Here is a 13,949-nt window from a genome sequence, read left to right as displayed (position 1 = left end):
AAAGCACTAGAATATCCTTGGGGAATGTATTCCAGATGAAAGCCGAGACAGCCAGCTAATGGAAAGGGCTTTTTTGGTTTTGTTTAATATTTTATTTATCTATTTGTTTGCTGTAATGGTCGGTTAGTGGGTTTTAACCCAAGTTTCCAAGGATACTTCAGATTTGAATTCATTTTGCCATCTTTTACTTCTGTTTCTGAAATAGAACTGCCCCCCTTTCCCCATCACCGTACACCACTTCAAAAATGGATGAGGAAAAGGAAACAATGTGCAGAGCAGAGCATTGCATGTTACCAGCACAGAATCCCACTAAGGGAATAAAGGGTAACAAATCAGATGGTCCTTAGATATGGTCAATCTCTTACTCTTTTCTACAGCAGAAAACAGTGTCAGGGCTCGGGGGAGTAGCCTTAAAGGAAGGCTACTTTTCCTGCTGTTGCCATGGGGGATGTCAGATATCTTAAGTCAGATAGTCACAAAGTTTAAGAGGATCAAAGTTCACTCCAGACCTTTTGAAAAGGACAAATAATAATTTAATGACTCCTTTTTCAAATATGGAAGACTGGTTTTGCTTTCATTTTCAAAGTAAAAGAAAACTTGTGTTAAGTTTTACTTTTCATAAGCCTGAAGGAAATAAGATTTTTCTCCATTTTTATTGGCAGAAAAATTCTCTCATCTCCTATCCCAAGCAACACTGCTCTGTCTGCTGAAAAAGTATCTTAGAGGCAAGGTCTTAACTTCAGAGTGTAAGTAACGGGCATCCCTCCAACTTCTAGAGCTACACTCTGCTTACTTTTATTGTAACATAATATACTGTTATGAATAATAATGTCGACCTAGTTTCCTGCAGCGTTGAACGTGCACAGAGTACCAGCACAAGGAATTTGCTTTTCATTGTCTCATTTTCTCTTTCTGTCTCATCTGAAGGAGGGGAGGTGGGCAAATGTTTCTTCACAGATTTTTCAGCATAGACACATGGGAAGGGGGAAATAAACAACGAGTGTGTCTGCAGTAGCACATCCATATACAATAAATTATGGATGAGATAAATAAGAACAGAAAACTAAGAAATCTTGCACAGAAACAGGAGGGACATTACAATAAAAAACCCCAGCATTCCAGCAGTGGCATCTTTGACTCCACTAACATACTCCAAACCATGTAAACCATGCTTTTTCTCTGAAATTGCTTTCTGTTTTTTTTAACTTTTTTTTTTCTTAAGTTACTAAGGAACCCTTTAGTTCACATTATTACCCTCAGAGATTAAGGAAATTTTTTCATATTATGATGGAGACAGCAATTTGTTGTTGTTAGGCATAAGGTCCTGCCCACATTCACAGCTTTCAGGAAAAAAAACAAAACTAAACAAAACCCACCCCAAAATTTTTTTCAGTGATTTAGATGATGCAAAGATCTGAAGTGGTGTGTGAAGGATGATACCCAGAATAAACTTCAGAAAAGAAGCTTGAGACGTGTACCAGCTTAGCACACCACCTTCCACAGAAGTGGAAAGCAGCACATTCAAACCCTTCTGCCTGCATGCCATTAAGAGAAGGCAGCAGTGACTGCATCAGGCAGCAACACATTCGGGGCATAAAAGCTGGCTCACTCCCAGAGATCCCTTCAGAGAATAAATATGGATGCAGAAGGATGTGCTCCTCTGGGCTGTAGTGTGAAGCAGGCACACAGACTCAAACCAGCCAGGATAGGGCAACGATAGCAACAGATGTTATTTTTCCTCCCTAGAAAATACAAAGATGCTTTATCTAGTTCGGCTGACAAGTATAAACGTGTAGGCACTGAACAAAGGGTTTCTTCTGGTTTAATTTTCTTTCTCTTTGCAGAGCTTACAATTCTGCAATTTCACTCAAATTTTCACAAAGCTCTTCTGCTTTCCAGCTCCCATTCCTCTCATTCAAGAGACAGATGACTGTGTAGCTATAAGGCTGCTCAGGGAAAGCAAAACTGGCAAAGGAACTGGGGAAAACAGAAGGCAATGAGGTGCCAGTCACAGAGTGAGCCCAATTCTTTGCTTCTAGACATGGGTGTTTATAAAACACTGCTGCCACTCACTGGGAGAGGAGCCCATACAGACAAAGGGGTGGTGAGGAGGAGTTTGTGCAACTCAAACTGGTGAGACACACCAACAGTACAGAGACCCCCTCCCAACCACCCACACCTCTTCTTTCCAGCTCACAAGCACACATCATTCAGCACACCCTGCCAAGCCAGGAGAGACGAGAGTAATGCGCTTTGCCACCTGCAATCTGCTCCCCTGCACGCCTGGAACATCTGCTGGATTTCACTACTGCTGCCTGGGAACAAGAGCCCAGGTAAGTATTACTGATCTGTGCTTTGCCCATGACCTGTGGAACAGCAACAGTGAAGACACTAGAAGTACCCAGACAGGTTTCATAGGGATCCAGAGCTATGTAATTGTTTTTAGTGTCATCTACAACAGACTGCAGGGTTACATTCAGTGTACTAGGAGATCATTTCCCCACTTAATTAGTATGCCACAAATAGCATGAGCACTATCAACAAATTAAAGAAATCACTGGGTTGCCTAATAATTTCCATTTTTAAAAGCACTCCATGCTTTTTATCTGTGTGCTTTAAACAGTTTACAAATAGCTTGCTCTTTCTACAGTTACAGGCTTAATTAGGAGTATTAGGAGTAATTTCTCCCCACTTAGTTTGCTTGGCTAAGTCTAAGCCAAAAAAAATCAATAAAAGCACTGAAACTTTTGCCTTTCTCACATGCTATTAGATGATAAGAGTATTCTCACACTTACTTCAAGTGTGGTTATTTTGTCCTCCCTGGAATGTGTTTTATTTGAGTGCTTCATTAGGGTATTAAGAGAGTCATAGCTTTGGAGTAAATACTGAAGAGGATGATGAGCAGTAATAATTTTCTGCTCAGCAGGGATTTTCATTTTACAGAAATCGTGGGCTGTTTAGACGTGTGACTCTCAAATGCATTCTTAACTCATGTGTTTTATTTATTCACGTGCTGCTTCATTAAAAGTGATATTACATCAGGCCTAATAGAAAAAGGACAAACACTTTATTGTTTGCTTCTTTTCAAAGATACACAGCCAACAGCAACACTTCAAAACTACCACCAGTTGGCAAGTTCTTCCAATCCAAGCAGGTCTGAAGAACTGGAAGGTCCACAGTGGGATTAGTGTATCAAGTGATGGAACACAGGTACAGTATTAGAGAATAAGCAGTTTATAAAGCATCTCCAGGGTGTATTAAAAAAACTTATTGGAAACATTCTTGTTCTGCTCAAAATAATATACAACACACTACAGTTCAAGAGAATTTGTCTAAAGGATATTGGCCCACTTCCTAAAACTGTCTCACCCCAAACTTTTCTCTGCATCAATTTTAGAAAACTAATACCCTGAATATACAAATCTGGGCATCTTGGCAACATTTTCCACAAAGCATAAAGGCTATTAAAATTTCTTGTCTTTCCCAGCTGAAATGCATTGAGTATTTTTCATGCGGTTGCAAATAGGAGCTATTCACAGCAGTGGGGGACACTGAACCTGTTACATTCTGAAATAAAAGCAAAGACACAAAGGAGAGAGAAAAATATATTTGATAGGAAAATGGGCTGAAAAGTATAAAAGAGAGAGATTTCTAACAAAGAACAAGTCATACATAAAAATATTGACTTCTATTGGAAAGAGGTGTGAATGTAAACATTTGCATTAGATCTAAACTTAATTTAGATCTAAATTAATCTAAACTTCAGTCATTCACCTTTTGCCTGGAGTGCTTTCTTTGAAGTCACTTTGCATGAGACAAAAAAAATTCACAGTCTAAAACCTACATATCACCCTTTCTAACTACTCGTCTGGAAAGGAAATCAGTGGTGGAAATAAGAATAATAATAGTAATCATTATAATAGTAATAATAATAATAATAATAAAATTCCATATCAACACTTTGGTACATTGGTTTTGTACAACCAGTGAATGTAAAGTAGTAAGACTTCAACAGGAGTCTTGGTAATATTTCATCCAGCTTTAAAATTATATTTTCAGGGTGAATTTCCTCGAGTTTTTACACTTTTGACATCATCACAATATCTGCATAGGAGAGAAGGACAAAATGATGCCTAACTGGTTCTGCTCATGGGGGAAGAGAGCGCCAGAGAAAAGGGCAGAGGGCTCCATGTACTTTTAACAAAGCACATGGAGGTGCAAGAGGGACTCACTTCAAAAGGATGCCACAATTGTTGGTGCTCGCAGATGTTTACCTTATAACATCTGGCCTCCAAAATCAGGCTGCAAAGCAGATGATACCAAAATACAGTCATGATCTCACACCTCACTCCATCTTAGAGAAAACCTGAAAAGCTCCAACTTTAGGTACATCTATCCATAGCTAGATATGCACCCACTGGCACATCAGTGGAGGTTTGGTGATTAAAATTGTATCACCGGGGCAAACACTTCAAAAATTTAAAGTACAGGAACAAAGTAGTTCTGGGACATGTAGTCCTTCAGAGGATTCAGAAATCTGTAAACTCACAAGGACCAATCTTCCAAAATCTGCATAGGTTTTGGTTTCTTAAGTGTTAGTTTTATAATAATTCTTACAATAACTCTTAACAAAATAGCAACATACAATAAAGGGGTCAGTGGATGGCCTAGCAAATATTCAATATAGCAAAGCTTCTAAGCTACTGGTCAGACCAGAAAAGTTGTGAACAAAAGCAAATTCTACTTAACAGATTTTAGAGGTCTCTGTGAAACATTCTCTGACTGCTGTCAGGTTTTGTGAAATGTTATTTTTACTATCAACTGTGTACACCAGAAAAGGCACCTCAAACAGGCAGCAAATGTCACCGCTGAACCTAACACGAACAATTTTATGATCCAAACATCTGGAATTTTTACAAGGGAGAAACCTATTCAGTATTTAAAATTTACTCAAATTCACCTTATATCTTCTAGAATTTGAGTGAATCACATTGCTAGTGAGCCTTTACAGCTACTGTAACTTGCTCTTTATAGAAAAATATTTAAGTGTTAGTGGCCACATCTTCAATCCACAGAAGAGTGAACTGCACTCCCTCTTTTCTTCTTCCTGTGCTCCTCAGCCCACGCTCATATTCCACTTCTATAGTGGCTGGGAAAATTTGGGCTCTTCATGACCCTGAATTAAAGAACTAGTCATGTCAAGAACTCCAAGAAGACAAAATTTCTGAGGAAATCAAGGCCAGCATTTCAGGGGAAAAACACATGGGAATCCCAAGAATAGTCCACAAATGTCAAAGGAAATCCCTCATGCCACTGAGGTTGGATGTGCAGATAGACAGAGAGGAGATATTTATTTTATACATCCCAGTTTTCCACCTCTTTCCATGGACAAAGATTACCAGGTCAAAGTCCCTGCACTAGGTCAGCCCCACCACCCAATATTCACTGCAGTTGTGGAAGAGGAGCAGTATTCAAACTGCTCAAGAGCTTCTCTCTCAAATGTTAAAAACTGGCCACACTCTAGAGTAAGGGGAAAAAAACCCTAACAAAAAAACAAACAAACAAGCCTCTTAAAAACTACTTATATACCAAAAAGAAAAGGAGAAGCAGCAACCTTACAGGTTATTAATCTGACTTATTTTCTCCTGGGGCATTAGTTTCACATTACTTGAGATTTTAAAGCAGTTTCTAGCCTTAAATAAATACTGCTTAAGTCAAAATTCTGTACAGAATTAAGGATTAGATCACAAGAGAGACTATAGACGTTGAGTAGATTTTTTCCCATTAGTCCCTCATAACACAGCAATTGTTGAATTAGTAATACATTTGTCAAACCTAGTAAGCAATTACAGTTAATACATATAAAACAAATTACTGCTCCATTTCAGCATGTGAATAGCAAAAGTTTGGCATGAGGTTCTAATTATCTACTTAATGTGAGTCATGCCAAAGCCGGTGGGACCAATCATATCTTAACTCCTAATGTGACACTGCTGAATCCAGCTTCCCTGTATCACAGCATCAGTCCTAAAAGCAGAGTGTCCAGCAGGACTCGTCCGGGTGCAGCAGCTGGCCTGCAGGCACCAAAAGTCACAGGGCAAGGGTGGGAGCTGCCAGATGAGAGCAAATGCAACAAGCCAGCTCAAGCAATTCCTCTGAGGGGGGGTCAAACCTCGACGAGGAATAACTAATGGCTTCTTTTCTACACCACAGTGAAGAAACAAATATGTACACTATGTCAAAAATAATAGCCCCTACTCCATATAGAAAAACCTGGCACAAACAAGCGACTTGGGGTTGATAGGTTTTTGCACATGAACTATGGAACCTGAAAGATGCTAGACAGCCCGACCTCCTATGGCTCTCTTTTGGCAGTGAAACAGAGACGGGCTGACACTGGAGATAGGTTTTTTTAAAAATCCTGTTAAATAATTCAGGGCTTTATCTCTTGCACAGCTGCTCTTAGCAGTTTCCTTGGAGTGATGTGGGAGCTGCGAGCAGAATTATCTCTTAGCTTTGAGAGCTGCATGTAACTTCCTATTACATTGTACACTGAAAAGTATGCATTAAACCAATACAGATACTGAATTTCACAGGAGACAATGAAAAATTAAAAGTATTAAAAGGAAAATAAAGAGTCGTTTTAATGTGTTGCCATCTCACATGTCAAAAGGAAGCCAAGAAACAAATTCTGCACTTTGATTTATTAACAAGCTCATCAGAGATCTAAACCATTGCTCTTAAGATATCTCATATTTTGTTCATTCCTATGCCAAGAATTTAATTCTCTCAATTTTCTTTTTAAATTCAAGGAAAATATCTTTCCCGGGGGATTTGCTGGCACCAGCACTGTCTAAGGGCCAGGAAACGGTGGGATCCAGCTGAGCTGAGGGCTGTGTAAAAACACAAAAGTACACAGTGATTGCTTTGAAAAATGCAATCCAGACAGGAAACAAAAGCTGGAGGAAATGCTAAAATTCAGTATATCAGGAAAGGCTAAGAGAAAGGAGTCTGTAGGCTATATTGAGCTGGGACACAACACTGAATCATGATGCTCAGTAAAGTGCTTCTGCAGGTTCTCATCTTTCCTCAGATGGGAAGAAGTTTCTCTTTGGGTAGCTCATAAGTGACAGAGACGCTGTCCATTTCCTCTTGTATCAGGCCCAACAAAGGCACACATTTCTCAAATCCTCTCTCTTATTCTTTCCTCATTGAAGTTGGCCTAACAGAATGGCTGTGGATGATGTCTGGTCTGTGTCCTGGAGAAGCTCCTCCAGGAGCTCAACCTTCTCTAAAGTGAGAAAATTAACAAGTAATGACTTGTGATTCACTGCATATCACATCTCTCCCTCTGCCCATGCTATTTTCCCCATTAGTATTGGAAGTCACTGAGGAAGAGAAATTTTTTCACAGCTCTTTCCAAGTGCCTTCAAACCTGACATTTAGAAGCTCTCTGTACACCTAAAATATTGGAAATGTCCTTAGACACTTTGGAATGAGACCCTGGGAGAAGAGTGGATTTGCCAAGTAGTGGTATCTGGACTGTAAGGCTATGAGACTAAACATCTTTTTATTTATTTTATTTTCAAGAGATTCTTTCAGTGTCAACAGATAGGGGCCACAAAAATACTCAGGTCAAATGTTTATGTGACAAACAGCATTTGCATTTCTGCAAAAAGTGTTCATATTGGGAGACCTTCCTGATGTCAGGAAGCAGGAACCAGGAATCCTAGGTAGAAATGCAAGCAAAGGGAGAAAAATAAGGTACCCTATTACTGCAACAAGCCAAAGGATGAGGGAGGGTGTACACGGGATACATTTGTCACTGCAAGAGGAAAAGCACTTCAGAAGAAACCCAAATACAGCATGTGAAGATATGTTGGGCTAATTGGACATAGATGCAGCTAATGAATGCCATCTGCCAGTGGAGGCTGCCTTATGTTTGGCACACAAATAAAACAACTGGTCAGTTTAGCAAATTACAGTAAATGACAAGTAGTGATAACAGTATAATAATACACAAAAGGAAGTGATTTTACAGATAGAAAAGGAAACAGATCCTGATGTACTCTGTACATCCTCTTACATCTCTCACTGCACTGCCTACAGTGAATGAACACAGATGTGGAAAACACTCCTCTGTCAAGGTTTGTACCCAATAAAAGCCAAATAAGCTGAGAAAGGACAATTCACTGCCTTTACTGAGGAACTGGAAAATGACCCTGGTGAAAGAGGAAGCTCCTGTTTAGGAACAAGAAGAATCTACATCAGAAGCATATTAAATCCACAGCTGAGGACACCAGCAGGTAGATACATATTTCAGATAAAACTCTATAATGTTTATTCAAGTCATTACATGTTTACATAATTGGTACCCTACTGCTTGGTTTTTTTATGTATCACCATAAGTCTTTTGGAGTCTTACTTCCTATTAGACTTTTGCACTGGTGGAATACTGTACTTTCTACCAGAAAACAACCGCTGAGAAAGACAGAGAATCAGGACATGATAAATTGAAGAGGAGGTCTCCAAGAAGGCTCCTGAGATAGCTCTCTGAAATCTGCTCCTGCAGGGACCAATAGAAGCATCAGGGTAAGGAAACACATTAGAAAGTAGATCACTGGCTCATTAACTTTGTTTTACTAAGAAATAAACACTCACATGCAGAAAAGTTTCCTACCAAGGGCTGTCAGGCAAGATGCTCAAGGGTAGGTGGTTGGTGGACCACAATATGTAAAAGCTGTCTATGCAAGGAAACTCGAAAACCGTCTGTATCCCAGCAACTGCTCAATCTCACCAAGGAGCTTTAACTCTCCATGGTCAAAGCACATCAATCTTGAATTCAATGTGTTCCTCCACCACTTGGACGTGTCTGCACAGCCATGATGACATTTGCTGACAAAATCCACTCTAAGTTCTTATGAGCTGGGATAACTACATAAGACCTGATCCTGGTCCTTCTTTATGTCATTTGTGCAAGACGATATCAGACTTGCATCTGAACAGAGTTTAGCTATCACTCTGTTAAAATAAACCTTCAAATAATGATTTCAAGTTGTTATTTGAGGAGCCATTTCAACCTCATCTTCATCTGTCCACATGGGGTACAGTGTTTCAGAACTTCCATACAGGTACTATAGATATCAACACAGGCCTGATAGCAAGGAAGTTGAATTGTCACAAACCCCAAGAACCAGAAACAAATCGGTATATCTTGACTGAATGCCAGTGTTTTAACAGGAAAGCCACATTAAACTCCCAAGACTGAGCAACAGCAGAGACAGACCAGTCACAGAGGTCTCCCAAAATAGCAAAGGGTAGATGGAGCCACACAAATGCTTCTAACATAAGGTACTTTCAGTGTGCAACAAATATAATGAAGTTTAAAAGAGAAGCATCAGGTGGGATACTGTCACACCAATTAAACCAAATGTCCAAGTGAAATGTATGTGAACATATGTAAACATATGTGAATTCTGTTCATTTCAAAGTCATGATTATTTGACTCTACTCTACACAAAGAGGCACAAGATTTCCAGTTAGAGAGATCATTCAAAGCCTAGCCAAACACTGGGAAATATATAGAAAGATTATGACCTAACTATCCACATCCTGGACTAAGAATTTCAAACAAAAAAAATATATACTCACATTGTTTTTTATGCTGAAATATTAGCTAACTTTTTTCCATTTCTGAGTTCCAAAATATACTAATGTTCTTCATAGGAATACATTATTTATTTCATTTTAACAGCTTTCATATACAATCTCCAACTGAGGAAGGAATAATGAGCAAACACATGTTAGGATAAAGTATCTAAAGAGCAGGGTGCTCCTGATGGGTTTGATTTACATCTGAATGGATTTAGCATCAGCATTTGGAAATTGCAGAGTCTACATTCCCCTCTCCAAACCCAAAATTTTCAGCTCATAAACCTTTTTGAGATTTATAACAGCTTGCTGAACAGTGTCTCCTGCATCCCATATGCTAGGGGGATGGGTTTTATTAATATTAATGCAAAATTACAAAAGCCAAATTTTGTGGTCATTGACCCAAATATAGAGGATACTACCTCAGAATCAAATACAGCCAAAAAAAGGTACAACTCCAAGGCGAAAGTAGGCATTTGTACCACAAACAGTAACATAAACAAAAAAAAACCCTCTATAAACATGAGATCACTTTGGCAGTGGTCCTAACTCAGAGAAGAGAGCACAACAGTGAAAGTTTTAGAGATGAATGCAGTCACTGTGTGACACGTACAAGACAGAGAGGGAAGGGAAGCAGAGCAAGTGCGAAATATTTATCCCATTTTCCATAATCTGGTACATTTTTCTTTTATCTTAAATATCAAAATCCTATTGACAAATCCTAGGAGACCTAGCATAACATCATGGAAGCCACATATTTAACCTTTATTTATCCTCAGAACTAGATCTTACACCTTTTCCCAAGTGAGAACAGAATGCCTTATGTTTTGATTGCTTTTGCTAATGCTCTTTGTACCACGTGGGCAAACACCCTGTTAAGCCTTGAATCCCACTCCACAGAACAGCCTAACAGTGCACATTCTACCTGCTCATGTAAAAGAGGACTGCTGTTACATACAGAAAAGATAGAGAGAGGGGAAAAAAAGAGGAAAAATTTAATGCATTTAGGAAACGGAGCTACCCTGAAAGCAGTTCTCTCTCACTAACACAGCACTAGTGTTACACCATCACGTGTGCTGCTGTAGCACCAACAATGATATATATAGCATCACTTTTATGACTTTCAGGACATGTCAATCCCTGCTAATGAAATCTTTATTTAAAATTAAATATTCTTTATATAAATTAATATCCTAGTAAAGTGTAAATATTTAATGGTGTTTACAATATATGAATAAAATAAGTGACTTTTATGTTGTTAGCACTCAGTATTCCCAAAATAAAAACCCTGATATTTCAACCAAGTTTTGAGAAGTCCCTGAAATCAAGAGCTGCCATACCTGAAACGTAAAATCTTCTGCTTTTCTCTGAGAAAATTACATAGCAAAACAGAGAAGTTGATTTTTGCCTTTTGACTAAATACATCAGCCACCGATAAAATACAATATTTATGGCCAATTCCTGCAGCTGCTGTTATAGAAAATTTCACTCTTCACTCTAGCTAAAAAAAAAAAAAAAAAAAAAAAAAAGTGACAGGAACTGTGAAAGATGAAGGGAAATGCGATAGCATTTTCTTATTGTTATACAGAATGGCACAGAATAGATATGGAAACCCATCTTTGACTTTTTCCAGATGTTCATGGAACTGTATCAGCATTCCAGCTTTGTTTTATGTGGATATGTATTCTGTGAACTTCCTTGCTCAGGATTTTCCTTTTTACCATATATGAGAGAATTCTGACAATGTTTCAGTGGGGATATGAAAAGTCATAAAAACAATTTCAAAATTCATGTTTCATAGGTATTGTGTAATCTAACTTGTGGAAAAGCTGTTGAGAGAACAGGATTGTAATGAGCAGGTGGTATTTCATTCTCAAGGCAGTGCAGTTTCATAACCTGGAATTTATTTTGGTTAGAAACCTTCATAAAATTATGATATGTTGAGAGTATGGTAGCAGAAGAGGGGTCCAGTCCTGCACAGCTGAAGAACTGCTACACCGGGCAGAACCATGGCTCACATCTAGATGCCAGCAAGACAAACCCAATCTCTGCCAATTCCCAGAAGTTTTCATTTAAAAGTTGCATAAAATTATTAATGACACTTAGAAGCAGTACTGGGAATTGAAGGTTTTATTTAATTCAGTGCTGTGGCTAAAAAATAATTTATATATGTTGATTCCCTCCTCCAAATCTTGATGAGGCAACAACTACATGAGTAGCAGCCTCAGGGATTTCAGAAAGCAAGTCCACTATGGACTCTGAACATCCCTGTCTGTGTGCTGACCTTCCTCTCTGCTGTCATGCATCCGTTCCTCCTGCGTATTTCCTGAGCATCTGACCAAGAAGTGCAAGTTCAAAAGAAGTGCAAGTTCAACAAATCACTCTTGCTCACTGTCTCCATTCTGCAGAAAACAGTTATTTACTGTGTGACCAATCTATGCACTGTGGATAGCACTAACTAACATTACTTCCATTTTGTTAATAAGACCCCTGGCTTTTTTTTCTTTTTTTTTTTTTTAGATCTCAAAGTACTACATCCCCTGTAATCTTGCCTGGTTTGTGCAAGTTCTTGGAAGTCCCCTACTTGGAGTCAAAGAAGTTGAGCTTCTATGCCATTGACCACTAGAGCACATTTTCCTTCCTCATTGGTACTTCCAGCTTTCTAAACCTTGGACAATTTCACGGAATTTTATTATTGAAAAAACGGTGCTGAAATGTCCTCTTCCCCCACTTAGCAAGGTTGTCTAATGGGGTAATTCAATCAGCCTGACTCCTGAAACTGCACAGGTTGCTGTGCAGTACTAAAACTTAATAATCACAAAAAAGTTCCTGCTGTAATGAATGAGGTCCCTCAAGATGAAAATGTGCATGTGTGTTTGTATAAACAAACTGAGCACCATCTGATAGCAGTTTAAAAGGCATCTCTTGTCCCCTTCACACAGCACTGATTGTTAGTGTTTCTGCCAGTCTTGTACTTTAGTCCTAGTCAAACATAAAACATCAGATAGCCAAGAATAAGGATAACTATGTAAATATTCATCTCTGAAATAATGAGAACTGGGAGACCAATAAGTTTTACAAAGCTGGAATTGTTGCCAGCACAACAGCATCAGCTCCAATTATTTTTCATTCTTGCCATGTTTGTGTAGATTATCATAGAATCACAGATCCATAGAATCAATAAGGTTAGAAAAGACCTCTAAGATTACCAAGTCCAACCATCAACCCAGCACTGCCACCTTGTTCACCACCAAACCACATCTCAAGTGCCATATCCGCATGGTTTTTTTTAACTCTTCCAGGGATGGTGCTTATAGGACTTTCACCAGTATGTCATTGCAATTCCACAAGTTTCACAGTGCAGCTGTGTTTAATTACCACTAGGCCCCCATACCCTCCAGGTGTATGTAAGATTCTTTTAGGATTAAAATCCAGTTTGGCACTGGATTTTAATCCTAAAAATTAAGGACTGTATTTTTAAGAATGATGGTAATTTGCTAGACTCCACAATGGAGCCTATTCTGGGTGTAATTTGAGTCTTTCGACATGTCCACAGTGAAGGAAGAACACTAGTTCTCTCACGAAACATTACATTATTTGCAGGCAAACCTGTGGGGTCTAGAAAAAGCAGGAATTTCCTGGAACCTGTTGTGTAGCCAACTGTGGCATCACCAACAAACCACAAGGACACAATCCCATGGTGAGTTCAAACTCTGCTGGCTCTAAAGGATGAGTTAAAAATCATCCTTTTGCATTTCAACATTCTAAATTTTTGTGCCTAAAAGAATTTGTGTGCCACAATGAAAAACAATTTGCTATTTATTTTTTGATCATAGTGACTGTAGGTAAGGTGATATATGAACAAAAGAGGATAAAATGCTATCAGTTCTTATCACTGTGTGCTCTTTATTGGGGGCTGGCTATCTTCTTTTAAAATGCAGGACTATGTACTTAAATACACAATTATACTGGTATTAATTACTAAATTAATGTACTCTGAACTACATTACTTCTGATTTCCTTCAGGAACTACTTCCATTTACTGTTCTACACCCCAAAAAGCTTGGTAAAGCTTTTGACAGCCATTGGCTGGAGTGCATGCTTTTGAGTGTTTCTCATTACTTCAGAGTGAAAACTGTGTTTAACTTGTTTTCAGTTTTAAAATCTACATTTGATGATATCTGATGACAGCTGAAAATCAAGTTAATTCTCTTAATTGCTTTGAAAGCTACTGTTCTACTCTCCCTATTTCTAGACATGTAAAAATAGCATTACAGTTTTTTCATTAAATATTTTTC

The 13,949-nt window shown here is 38.6% G+C and overlaps 1 protein-coding gene across 2 annotated transcripts in view; it reads right to left on the bottom strand.

Moving 5' to 3' along the window:
- Positions 1–13,949, bottom strand: part of PIEZO2 (piezo type mechanosensitive ion channel component 2) — a 292,042-nt gene that overhangs the window by 163,646 nt on the left and 114,447 nt on the right. The window lies entirely within an intron of this gene.

The sequence above is a fragment of the Aphelocoma coerulescens genome, chromosome 2, assembly GCF_041296385.1.
Source record: "Aphelocoma coerulescens isolate FSJ_1873_10779 chromosome 2, UR_Acoe_1.0, whole genome shotgun sequence".
NCBI classification, from domain to species: domain Eukaryota; kingdom Metazoa; phylum Chordata; class Aves; order Passeriformes; family Corvidae; genus Aphelocoma; species Aphelocoma coerulescens.
The sequence above is the reverse complement of the archived record's forward strand: the minus strand, read 5'-3'. Positions and strand labels throughout refer to the sequence as shown.